This window comes from Astyanax mexicanus, chromosome 1, assembly GCF_023375975.1.
Source record: "Astyanax mexicanus isolate ESR-SI-001 chromosome 1, AstMex3_surface, whole genome shotgun sequence".
NCBI classification, from domain to species: Eukaryota; Metazoa; Chordata; class Actinopteri; order Characiformes; family Acestrorhamphidae; genus Astyanax; species Astyanax mexicanus.
In genome coordinates, this window is record NC_064408.1 from 13,814,923 (window position 1) to 13,828,776 (window position 13,854).

The following is a 13,854-nucleotide window of genomic DNA, read 5'->3' on the forward strand; positions in this document are numbered from 1 at the left end:
AACCTTAAACCAAAACCTAATTTAAACCTTTATTTTAACTCTGGTCTTAACTTTAACCTCAACTCAAAACCTGATTCTATCCTTAACCTCAACTCAAAACCCTTATTTAATCTTTATCTTAACTCTGGCCTTAACCTCAACTCAAAACCCTTATTTAATCTTTATCTTAACTCTGGCCATAACCTCAACCCAAAGCCTAATCCTTTCCCCTATCTTAATTTTGGCCTTAACCTCAACTCAAACCCTAATTTAAACCTTTATTTTAACTCTGACCTTAACCTTAACCTCAACCCAAACCTTAATTCTATCCTGTTTCTAGTGCTGGCTTTAACATCAACTCAAAACCTAATTAAAATCTTTATCTTAACTCTGGCCTTAACCTCAACTCAAACCCTAATTTAAACCTTTATTTTAACTCTGACCTTAACCTCAATCCAAACCTTAATTCTATCCCGTATCTTAACTCTGGCTTTAACCTCAACTCAAACCCTAATTTAAACCTTTATTTTAACTCTGACCTTAACCTCAATCCAAACCTTAATTCTATCCCGTATCTTAACTCTGGCTTTAACCTCAACTCAAACCCTAATTTAAACCTTTATTTTAACTCTGACCTTAACCTCAATCCAAACCTTAATTCTATCCCGTATCTTAACTCTGGCTTTAACCTCAACGCAAAACCCAATGCTAAACATTGTCCTGGGCCTAAGCCTAATCCTAATTTTAATTTACAACCAAATTCTACCCCTTTTCCTGGCCCTAAACCACATTCTTCACCTCAACCCAAAACATAATCATAACCTTCATCCTGGTCCTTACCTAAACCTCACTCACCTCAGCTTGTCTGAAAGGTAAAGGAAAGTGTAACCCAGCAGAAAACTGATAGTTGATCAACAGGAAATGTCTGAGTGTTTTTCTCAATGAGTCTATATTTAGTATAGGAAGGTTGATAAGAGGGAATCCTCTGAACCTGTTTGTACAAGTGTGAAGGGAATCCCACGTTCAACTTCTTCCTGTGGATGACTGTGCAACAGTTCCATCTTCATTTTCCTTTCTATTTTAAGTATTTTAAAAAGCAACATGTCATTGAAGTAGCAGAAATGAGGTAAATAAATTTAAGATGTAGAATTGAAGCATTACTTACATAAAGTAAATGTAGTTATGCTACATCTGCTTAATCGACCAATTATAGTCATTTTTTTAATTTTTGAATGGAATTTTAAGTGGGAAAGTGACCCATGTTACTTTTTTTTTGCAGAAAATATTATTCTAAACCTAAGCAAAACCCTGTCCCTTATCCTAACCTTAATCTTAACATAAAACTTAATTCTAACACTCATCCTGCTCTAGCCTTAATCTCAACTCAAAACCTAATTCTAGCACTGATTCTGGCCTAACCTTAACCTCAGTCCAGAATTTAGTAATAACCCCTTATCCTGGCCCTAACCTTAATCTCAGCCCAAAACTCAATTCTAGTCCTAATCCTGGCCCTAACCTTAATCTCAGCCCAAAACTCAATTCTAGTCCTAATCCTGGCCCTAACCTTAACCTCAACCCAAAACTCAATTCTAGCTCAAATCCTGGCCCTAACCTTAACCTAAACGCAAAACTTAATTCTAGCTCAAATCCTGGCCCTAACCTTAACCACAACCCAAAACTTAATTCTAGCTCTAATCCTGGCCCTAACCTTAACCTCAACCCAAAACTTAATCATGCCATAATCCTGGCCCTAACCTTAACCATAAACCAAAATTTAATTCGGTCATAATCCTGGCCCTAACCTTAACCTCCACCCAAAACGTAATCCTGCCATAATCCATAAACCTCGAACCAAAACCTAATAACCTTGACCTAAAACTGAATAATAACTCTTATCCTGGCCCTAACCTTAACCTCAACCTAATCAGTACCTTTTTCTGCCCCTGAGCTTTACCTTTAACTAAATCCTATCTTTAGCCTTAACCCAAAATATAATCCTAAACATCATCCTGGGTTCATACTAACCCTCATACTGGCCTATCCCTAACCTTAGTCTTAACATAACCCTTACTTAACCTCAAACCAAGGATTAATAAAACTACCTTGGCTTGGAAAACCTCATCCACCACAAAGCCATTAGTAAGTGAAAGTCTCACGTTCATCTGACTAATTCTGTGTTTACTGTGTTCAGTGACAGAATAAATACGCAGGCGGTGAGAGGGAATCCTCTGTACTGTTCATGCTTGTTCAGGTAGGAGGGGAATGCAGATTTATCTCATTATGATCCTTAATTACACAAATATTTGGAATATTATTTTCCACCCTGTTGATTTTTGAAGTTGAAGTGCAGAACAGGGGAAACTCAACGGTTCTCCTTTCAACCAAATTCAACCAGAAATTACACAAGTAATCAGAAACCCAGAAGCTAAATTGCGTATCAATACATGCTGCATCTAGAAAGATCTCAAAGGAGTCACAGACCATAGAAGTGTGGCGTAATTTAACAGGAAAAGTCTTGTGGAAGTAGAGGGTGAGAGGCTGTTTATACTTGTTCAGATGTGAAGGGAATCACAGGTTTATGATTACAGATTACGTATTTTGTTTTGAAAAGCTCTTAGATTTCCGCCATCATTTTCCACTCTGTTGATTTTAGAGAGCAGGGCAGGATGGGGGAGATCCAACCGGAAAGCCAAAACCTTTAGATCCTTTATATAATTTATAAAAAGAGGGATCCAAATCGAAATTGTAAATAAAATTATTTCTATTGGCTGGACACATCACCTAGAGCCTCTAATTAATTTCCATTGGGTCATTGGTAGATGATTAAAAGGCTATCAAGCATATACACAAATACACTCTAAAAATAAAGCCTTGGGTCAACCCCAAAAATTAACAGCTTGTAATAGACTTTCTGATTTTCTTGTAGAAATACATTGACCCAAAAAAGTATTTTAAGTATAATGAATTGAGTTTTTATTTATAGTAGAAAGCGTTTTCAAAAAGCATGAACTTATTAAGTAATTAAGTACAAAATATTACAATAACAATTATATTTGATTGTATTGTGAATTGTAAGTCTGTACACTGCAAAAATTAAAAAGTTGAGAAAACCCAAACTTCAAAGCAACCTACTGCAGTAAATTAGTGAGTTTTAAGGCCAACTTAAACTCAAGTTTTGAATAAACTATTAAAAAAACTATATATATATATATATATATATGAAGAGAAGGCAGCCTGTGGAAAATGACTACACACTAATGGTAAGAGAAAGGTGGGAGCCCAATATGCAAACAGCGTGACCAACATCAGGTGAAAACTCTGCATAATTGCTCAGTAGTTGGCTTGGCGTCAACTAGGGTTAAACTACAATTTGTAAATTTTGCAAACACAAATAATGTAGTTACACCAACTTTTAACAAGAAACTTAATGATGTTATTTGAGGCAATTAGTTTGCTATAGTTTACGGTGCAGTTCAGATGGTTGGTTGGTTGGTTGGTTGGATGGATGGATGGATGGATAGATAGATAGATAGATAGATAGATAGATGCAGTAAAAGAATACATTAAATATAGGAGATAGCAGGTATCAGCAGATACGACAAATATTAAACATAAACCTGTGCAAGTATAGTATTTAAGTTAGGTGCGTAGTGTAGTGTCCAGGGGTGCAAATGTACAGGGTGCACAGTAAAGTGACACAGTGTCCAGGGGTGCAGTATATATAGTCCAATATTTCTTGTTGCACTGACTTAAAAATCACTTTAAGGAGAACCGTTTTACGTTTGTTTGTTTTTTTACAGTGTACTCCTAAAGCTGTAATGTTGATTGTTTACTTTAAGTAGATTTATTGTTGATATGTCTCATCAAGTAGACCTATAATTTTACTTTCATTAAGCAAGATCTAATCCAGACTGGCCCTTATCCTAACACTAACCTAAAGTCTTAACCCTTGTGTGGTGTTCGGGTCTGTGGGACCCGTTTTCATTTTTTATCAAATGATATTAAAAAATATTTTTTCTAACTCAAACTCATTGGCATTGGCTAATTTTTTGTGAAAAACATATATCAAAACACATTTTCGATAAACACACACTGTACATCCCCCCCCCCCCCCCCCACACACACACACATTTATATTACATACAGTATGTTTGGCCAAGGGCTAATAAACATTGCTTCATTTGTAAATTTGAAACTAAACAAATTGTCTACTCATATCTTGAGTTTAATTCATTTTCTTTTACATTTTATTAAAAAACTAATAAAAAAAGAGTAGCATTTTTTGAAAGAAATGTAACATAAGAAAGGTAAAGGGCAAATATTAACCATGTGAGCTGTTTATATTACTTGCAATTTAGGTGAAGCAAGCATGTGTAAAGCATTTTAATGTAAAATTGCTTAATTTTGCTGAATTAAATACAAGTAACAAAGTAAACGAGTAACAAAAATATGAACACCACACAAGGGGTAATCCTAACCCTCATCTCGGCCCTAATTCTAACCTTGACATCTACCCAAAACCTTATCCTGGGCCTAACCGTATCCTAAGCCTCAACCTGGCCCTGATCGTAACCCTAACTTCACCTCAGCCCAAGAATTATTGAAACCACTTTAGCTCGTCTGAAAGGTCAGAAAATATCCCACCCGTCACAAAGCTGAGAGTAAGTGAAAGTCTTTTCAAGTTCTTCTCACGGATAAGCTATAAATAGTTTAATAAGCTCTAAATACGTAGGTGGTGAGAGGAAATCCTCTGTACCTGTTGATGCTTGTTCATTAAGCTGATAATAAAAACAAGATACGTCTTGTGAATGTAGGCGGTGAGAGGGAATCCCAGGTGTTTTGTGTAGGAACATTCTTTGATATTCATCATCATTTTCCGCCCCATCTAATTTCAACTGGAACCTAGATGGTGAGAGGGATTCCTCCAAACCTGTTTATGCTTGTTCAGATGTGAAGGGAAATCCCATGTTTATCTGATTAGTGGAGATGATTTTGCAAGTACAGGTATTTTGTTTTGAATGATTCTTCATCATTTGCAGGATGGTGCAATCTCAATGGTGGTTCTTTATGAAATGCTAATAGAAATGTCATCAGAAAGCAAGAACCTGTATACCAACTGTGTGTGCTATATATTATACAACAGTTAGTTCCGACCTCACAATCTGATTGGTTGAGAAGTGTTCTAGCCGTGATATTAATTGTAATAACATCACAGCCTTCTCACACTAAACCTGTATCACTCCGCCGACGCGTTGCAGAGTAACGGCGTATATACACAGGACAGCTTAGAATCATCAACGGCAACAGCCGCAGCATTAGCTTAGCACAGGCTAGCGCTCAACCACGGCACGCTGGCCCGTGTGGAAAAAAGGGAAAGATTTAATGCCGTCTGACAGCCAGAACGCTAACCAGCCAGGCTAGGCTAAGTTAATACTGAGATAAGGCAAGCTACGCTAACCTAACCACAATCCAGACGGCTAGCTAAAACCAACACCACCCAGCAAAACAGGCAGAAATGCTCAAAAAATGCGCAGCGTTCACCTGAAGACGACTCCACAAAGCAGGAGAGGAGAGTTTTAGCGTTATTTCACGCTCCTAACGTTACCATCTTCGCTTATTCCCAATTTTGCTTTTAAGCTAACTTTCGTAGTGTTAGTCTGTATAAACTTTACACCGTTTTGTAGTTAAGTTTCAGTTCTGTTACAGTTGTGGTGGAACTACTTTTTGGCGGAAGGCACAGTCTATATTAAAGCACATTCATTCTTAATTTCTTTCATTAAGTTCTTTCATTTATTTTCTTAATTAATTTTGTAAAAAAAAAACTGTTGTATAAAAGCAATAGAACACTCGAGGTTGTATAAGAACATTTAGCAACCTTTTGAAATGGTTCCGGGAAGGTTAAGCTGTAACATTACAAACAAATGTGGATTTATGTGTATGTGGCATCCAGAAAGGGCTTAAGAGTCACAGCCCAGACAAATACATTCTATAAAACTTGTTAACAGCATTTTACCGTAAAACACAATGGTTTGCCACAAATGGTTGCCATAATGCTTAGTCATTTAGGGCTGGGTTTAGAGTGCAGATCCTGTGAGGCCTGTGATCATATTTCTTACATCATTTCTGCTGGAGGTGGAGTCGCTTACAGTAAACCGTTCTACCAACCAAACATTTATAGCTGCACTAAAACCAAGTATACAGTTTTAGAATGTATCCTAATCATTGTTGTTTTATTCTATAAACTACAGAAAACATTTCTCCCAAATTCCCCCAAAAAAAGGTCATTTAAAGCATTAATTTGCGGAAAATGAGAAATGGCTGAAATAACAAAAAATATGCAGAGCTTTCAGACCTCAAATAATGCAAAGAAAACAAGTTCATATTAATAAAGTGTAATAAAGAGTTTAGAAATCAATATTTGGTGGAATAACCCTGGTTTTAATCACAGTTTTCATACATCTTGGCATGTTCTCCTCCACCAGTCTTACACACTGCTTTTGGATAACTTTATGCTGCTTTACTCCTGGTGCAAAAATTCAAGCAGTTCAGCTTGGTTTGATGGCTTGTGATCATCCACCTTCCTCTTGATTATATTCCAGAGGATTTCAATTAGGTAAAATCTAATAAACTCATCGTTTAAAAATAAGTGGTCTCTTATTTTTTTCCAGAGCTGTATATGTTGAAATGTACACCTGCAGAAAAATCCTTACTTATTATTACTTATTCACTTATATTTTGCATATGAGAGCGTTTTATGTCGGTTTTAAGGCTTGTTCAGCAGTCCTTACTGCTTCCAAAATCTTATAAACATTCATAAAATGTATTTAAATGTGTTTGTGCAGTTTTTGCTGTTTTTACAGCATTATCACTTCTGTTAAACCTGTTTACAGCTTTTTGCTGTCAAACACAAATGATTGCCAAAATGCTTAGTCATTTAGATCTGGAATTACCTGGAGGTGGGTTTGGTAACAGGCTGAGGACTCCAGTTTTTGTTGGACGGTGTCCTCAGCCACGATAGTTTCACTTGAGCCCATGCCACAAGTATCGTCTTCATCTATTAGCGTGTTGTTGTTTTATGCTTAGCTAGCTCAGTGAGGTGGGAAATGCGGGCGGGGCACAGATGTCAGGGACTGTTGGAAGCGCTGGGTTTTTGCATTCACACTATAATAAAAATAATAATATTGTGATATCTGTTTCCATATGCATGACCACCTCCACATGTGGTTTGGTTGAACAGATTGATGATTGATGATATGTCCTCAAAATGCACTCTATACTAATTGAAAATATAAAAAAAGTTTTTATTTTTTAAGTTTTTAATCATATAGAAAAACAAGAAAATATATTAGTTTAAATACTTGTTTAAATACTTAGTTGCATTTTGAAATCTGTAATAATACCTATTGACTGCTAGGTCCCTCCTGTGCAGTAGTTGGCGCTGTGTATCACAGAACTGTAATCCACCCAACTGAAGGAGGAGAAGAAGAGAGTCAAATACTTTGGAATTATGGCGGTAAGGAGAAAAACAGCAACCTACCTCAACCTACCTCACCTTGTTGATGGATTGAGGTAAGTTTTATGGTTTCTTTCCAGTCTGAATCATTGTTTAAAAGCATTAATGTTCAGATAAAAGATTTTATGTAGTAAAACTTGCTACAATGTTACAATGTGATATGCCAGTTCACCCATGAGTATCAAGATAACATTCGCTTACATCTCATGGTGCCTACACATAACTAGTTTCAACTTTCATTGTGCACTTTACATTAACATACACTTCCCTGTAGGTGTGGCTTTAAACTGAGCAAAATTTGTTGAGTTTCGACTCTGTGGTGGACTATCTTTTTGTGTTTCTCCAAATAAATTTATTGGAATGCCGTTAGCTACGTTAGCTGATTCATGCACTGTTGCATTAAATGAAAAGTAGAGTGAGGGTTCGGGCTAACTTGTCTACTAGCTGAAAAGTTTGAGGGCCATTCCACCGAATGGATGCCATTTGCTTGTTGTACTTATTTTTTCTAAGGTTTCTAAGCCAAAGATGGTTAAAAAGCATGTTTAAAGGAAGTCCACTAAATTCACTAAGAAAGTCTTTATTTTAAAGCAATGGTTGACTGCATGTTCAAAAAATTTATATTTCTGACAAAAAAATTATTCCGGTCACTGGCTCTCATTCCTGTTACTTTTTTATGTTTTGAGTAACAGGAATTCGTTTTTTGGCATAGAATTAGCAAAAACATGAAAATAGCTAAATGGCTGCTATGCTAATAGCATGAGGACACTGAGCAGATTCTAGTGATTTCCCCAAAATTTGTATTTTAAAAAATAAATAACATCTAAGAATTCATTTAGGTAACCGGAATCAGTGTTGATATTGACATATAACAAATGCAATTTTTTATTAATGTTTTTAATAACATATTTTATTTTTGCAATTAGGTCAATGTACAAAACAATATGCTTAGTAATAAAATGTATTTTAAAGTTATTTTCTGTGCACATTGATAGATGTAATTTGCCCCAACTTAAGTTTGTGTGACACACTATCAGTGATGAGTAGAGTAAGTTACTTACTTATTAATTGATTTAAAAAACTGTCGCTCACAGTCGCTCAGTGATTGTGGGAACGCTGAACGCAGCTTTCACATTTCGTATACTTGCATTATAAGTGATGCCAGAAGTAACAAGACTTTCTTATTTTTTGCATAGGGTGAGATGAGAATGAAAAGACAAGAGGAGATATATGACTTCTTTATAAAGAGAAGCAAGTCAAGCACAGATCAGGTAAATACAAAAATCTACCCTGGCATCTGTGTTTTTACTTTTATATGTACATGTTGTTTTTAAAGGTTTTTAAAACACAAGTTGTTTTTAAAGGTTAAGAATCTTGAATTTTGAATCTTAATCTAAATTATTTATATTTTATTATCATTAAAAATTTGGATTCTTGCGCCAAGAGTGGAATAAAAACAGTGTGTAAGACTGGTGGAGAGCATGACAAGATGTATGAAAATTGTGATTAAAAATCAGGGTTATTCCACCAAATACTGATTCTGAACTCTTCCTGAGTTAAAACATTAATTTGAAATTGATTGTGTTTCTTAAATATTCATTGTCATAGTCTGTGAATCCTCTAAAATAGCTTTAACCACCCTCTGGCCACCCCATGGATGAGAGTCTAGCTCCCCGACTGAGCATGCTTTCTTTTTTTTAATTGCTGTGTTTTGCTCCTTGCCTCTTTGGAACCAAACCAAACACACCAGCACTGCACTGACACAACAACATGGGAACAGTATGAAAGACATGAGAAACAAAGAAAAACAAAGCTACGAGGATACCCTTGCTGACCTCATCATACATAAGAATTGTGCATTACTCACAGCTAGCAATTCTTAGAAGATGAATCATGATTCATGATCTCACTTGAAGAGTAATACTCAATGACTTTTAACCCAGAGAAACATTCAGGGACAAATGAGATGTCAAACTGTTTCAGACATTGAAGGTGTGCTTCTGCTAAAATCCACTTTTTCTTGTTCTTTGTGAAATTCTTTAGGTTTTTCTGAGTTGTATATTTATGCTGCACATGAAACTGTTCCTCAACCTCCATTGTCTGCAGTAGTTAGTAAAAGAAAATATTTAGAAAAACAAAATGAGTCGATCAGAAAAAGCAGACAGGTCTACATCAACCCATGAAATAGTATTCATGGCCTCGCCCACTTTGGCTTGGGACCGCCCACAGACAGAGCAGAAGCCGGGCTGCAGCAGAGCGGACACTGTCTCTTTAGCTAAGGAGCTTACCGCTCTGTTTACACCAGCTAGTTAGTTTAAATTGGATCTCCGGTTGATTCCACGTTTTACAGAGACCTTAAATGTACACTAGGGAAGCACGGTTGAGTGACGCTGAGAGTCTGACGTTAAGTGAAGTTTAAGGGTTAATTTTACCTTTATCTTTACATTTAAGGCTGTATCTCTTAAAAAAATCATAGGCGATATATTTGCATGCATTTTATTGGAATGACACAACTCTAGTCTCTACTGTTCAGTAACGTCTTTCTACTGGACTGCTGTGGGGACTTGATTGCATTCAGTGACAAGATTGTTACAGGGTTCATACGGTCACGAAAAACCTGGAAAAGTCATGTAATTTGAAAATAGCAATTTCCCGGCCTGGATAAGTTTTGGAAAAATAAAAATACCCAGAAATTTTTAGAAAAGTCATAGGAATTTGGTCTACAAATCTTTGTGTTTCAGTTTATCGATGGAGAAAATCTATTTTGAAGTTAATAAATACATCAGCTCGGAGTTAATGCAGTAATTTAGCCCTAAACAGTGGAGCTCTTTTAATAATAATATATATAATAATTTTATTATTAAAGACTGTGCGTCAACATTTTTTTCTGATTCATTTTAGACCTGCTTTAATCAAATTTAATTATAGTTTCAGTTGATTTTTGGTTTTATTGTTCATATCTGCACTGATGTTTTAAAATCATATGGTTAATAAAATTTGCCTTGACATAAAAAAAGTAATGAAAAAAATCACTAAAATGTATTGGTTAAAACGTGTATGAACCCTGTTGTTAGTGAAGAGTTTAGGATCCTCATCCTCAACTCCCAACTCATCCATTTTCATTTTAAGGAAGCAACCACCTTTAGCGAAGGCCGAACCCAAACAGATAAACAGCTGGTTGCTGGGTAACGAGCAGATTTGCATATTCCTTGCATCTAACACATCAGTCTTGACTAACCGCAGACGCATTTGTGTCAATGCATGTGATTTAAATCTTATGAGAATCAAATCCAGACAATTAGTCACATGACTAGAACCACACAGAGGTAGTCGCATGATGATACAGGCGGTTGGTCAGTGGTTAGAGTGCTGGGTCATCAGTATCAAAGCTTTGGGTTTGATATTCCCACTGTTGGGTCTGTGGACAAGACCTTCAGCCCTCTCTGCTACAGGAACGTGCTAGAATGTCTGACGGGCTTCCTCAGCTGCAATATATGCAAACCGTTATGTTTTGGGACAGTGGTATCTCAGTGGTTAGAGTGTTGGTTTTAGTGTTTTCCTGCTATAACACACTAATTAAGTCTCATCATGGGTTAATTGGTTAGTTGGAACAGGAATGTTGGCATTAAGGAAAGCTCTAAAACCTGCAACACATTAGTAAATCCAGAACTGGGATTTAAAGTTCATTCAAGTTCAAGTTCAAATTTTTACACATACATAATTATGCTACTTGCAGTAAAATATGTAATTTAAAGCCCTTTTCAGATTGGATTAGTTTCTCAGGTTCTTTCGAGGGTCATTTTCTATTTTATGGGGGGTCCTCTGTGATTTTATTCCCGTCTAAAATTACCATGTATGAGTTTTTCTCAGACATCCTGTGAAAAAATGACAGGTTGAATTACAGTATCTACTGTTTTTCACTGAAGTCCGTGGTCCTCCGGTAATTTTAGACCCTTCCGGACTCACATTTCTGAGTTTCATCACCTGGCTTTTAATAAAACATCTACTTGTCCACTGCTACGCACTATAATTACACTTTGGGCACACGTTTCCACTGAGATCCACATAAACGCAATGTCATGTGATCAAGCAAGCCAAAAAACTCACTGGTCCTCCTGTTTTTTCTATTGCAGTCCAGACGCAAGAGTTTTATCTTTGAGTAGAAGTGTGAAATATTTTTTAAAGATGTTCCCCTGGAAACTAATCCCGTCCGGATAGGGCTTAAGATAAAATATACAAGCTCAAGCAGCCTTTTAAATATTTTCCACTAATGTTGCACCAAAATAAATAAATAAATAAATAAATAAATAAATAAATAAATAAATATATATATATATATATATATATATATATATATATATATATATATATATATATATATATATATATATATTTGGATGCATGAATCAAATAGTCTAAATGTATTCTTTGTCTTGCTTTTCCTGAATCCAGGCATTGTCATCTTGGACCTGACCAACTTCAGCAACCCCATATTGTTTGATTAGTGAAATCCAGGTGGCGACTTTTGTTTTGGTGGTAGGCAGACACGGCATCCGACAGGTTTAGCTGCAATGCTAGCTAGCTGTTTTTCTGAGCTGGATTACTCACTGAGCTGATAAAAGACTGAAGTTCCTGTGTGAGCTCAGTCTTCACAGTGCCCAGGGGATACCTCGAATACCTTTATAGCTCCATTTATAACCTTGGGGTCCAGTAAAGTGCTACCACTGATGCAGTTTACATTAAACATTATTCCATTTTTTTTTATTTTGACTTTTTCATTTATTCTCATTTATTTCATTTATTACACTTTTATTCTGTAACTGCACTTTTATATTATGTTTTATTCATGCTTTATTTTTATTTTATTTTTATTTCCAATTCCTTGTTGTTCTTTTACATGCTTTTAATTTTACTCCTCTTTGTTTTAATCATGATTCTTATTTTAGTTTTTATTTCCATTTTTACTGTTATTCTTTTACATGTTTTTTTTTATTTGACTTCTCTGTGTAATTTATAATTTGTAAAGCACTTTGAATGACCGTTGTGTATGAAAGGTGCTTATAAATAAACTTGACTTGACTTGACTTATATCCACTTTACACATTATTATTTTCTTGCCATATGTTTGGTGCACCCTACTTTCAAACGATCCCATATTTGTGTCATAGTGGTTTTGTACTTTTAATTTGAATTTAATAAAACACGTTTTTCATGTGTACAGAAAAAAAATTTAGAACGAAAGAAAAAACTTTCTTTGTATGGTTGCCATGTGTTTTCTTTGTTTTTCTGGGAGGAAAAGATAAACACCAGCACAGACGCAGGAACTTGTAATATATGTGGAAAGTGAGAGAACAAGGGAAACCCGACTGCAGATAAGAGACTGGCGAGAGGGAAACTTCCTTCACCTTTGATACTGTTGACCTCACACAGCAACCGTGCTGTGAGTTTATTTGGTCTTTGACTATTACTCACCGCTTACAGAAGCTGATTCATGATCTTATTCAGAGTCCTGAATCTTAACCTGTAACCCAGAGAAACATTCAGCGTCAGTGGTGGTATACAGTTTTAAATATATTACACAGATTCTCACAGGTTCCTACAGATTTAAACCATTTTTTTAAATTATAATTATTATTATTTTTTTTGCACCAGGAGTGAAATATAGTCACCCAAAAGCAGTGGGTAAGACTGGAGGAGAGCATACCAAGATGCATGAAAATTCTGATTAAAAATAAGGGTTATTCCACCAAACATTGAACTTGTTTCCTTTGCATTATTTGAGGTCTTAAAGCACTGCATCTTTTATGTTACTTTGATAATTTCTCATTTTCTGCAAATAAATGCTATAAAGCACCATATTTGTATTTGAAATTTAAATTATTTATTTATAATTTTTAATTATTTATTTTTTATTCTCATTAAAAATTTGGATTTTCGTGTCAGGAGTGAAATAAAGTCACCTAAAAGTAGTGTGTATGACTGGTGGAGGAGAACATGCCAAGATGCAGGAAAATCGTGAATAATAATTAGGGTTATTCCACCAAATATTGATTTGATCTAAACTCTTCCTGAGTTAAATGTCAGTATTGCTGTTTCAAAATGAAAATGAACTTGTTTCCTTTGCATTATTTGAGGTCTTAAAGCTCTGCATCTTTTATGTTATTTTTGATAAGTTCTCATTTTCTGCAAATAAATGTTATAAATCACCATATTTTTATTTGGAATTGAAGAGAAATGTTGTCAGTATTTTATAGAATAAAGCAACAAGGTTTATTTTACTGTATAAATAGTAAAATCAGAGAAAAGGATAACGTTCCCAGAGCTCTGTATATGCACTATTTAAAAATAAGTATTAAACAGCTGGT

At 35.3% G+C, this 13,854-nt stretch overlaps 1 long non-coding RNA gene across 1 annotated transcript; it reads left to right on the forward strand.

The window, feature by feature from the left end:
• The first annotated feature begins 7,384 nt into the window (after positions 1–7,384).
• Positions 7,385–12,443, forward strand: LOC111191294 (uncharacterized). The gene is made up of 3 exons (XR_002649433.2): positions 7,385–7,548; positions 8,686–8,760; positions 11,942–12,443. It is a non-coding gene; the product is annotated as an uncharacterized LOC111191294 (long non-coding RNA).
• Positions 12,444–13,854: the final 1,411 nt, after the last annotated feature.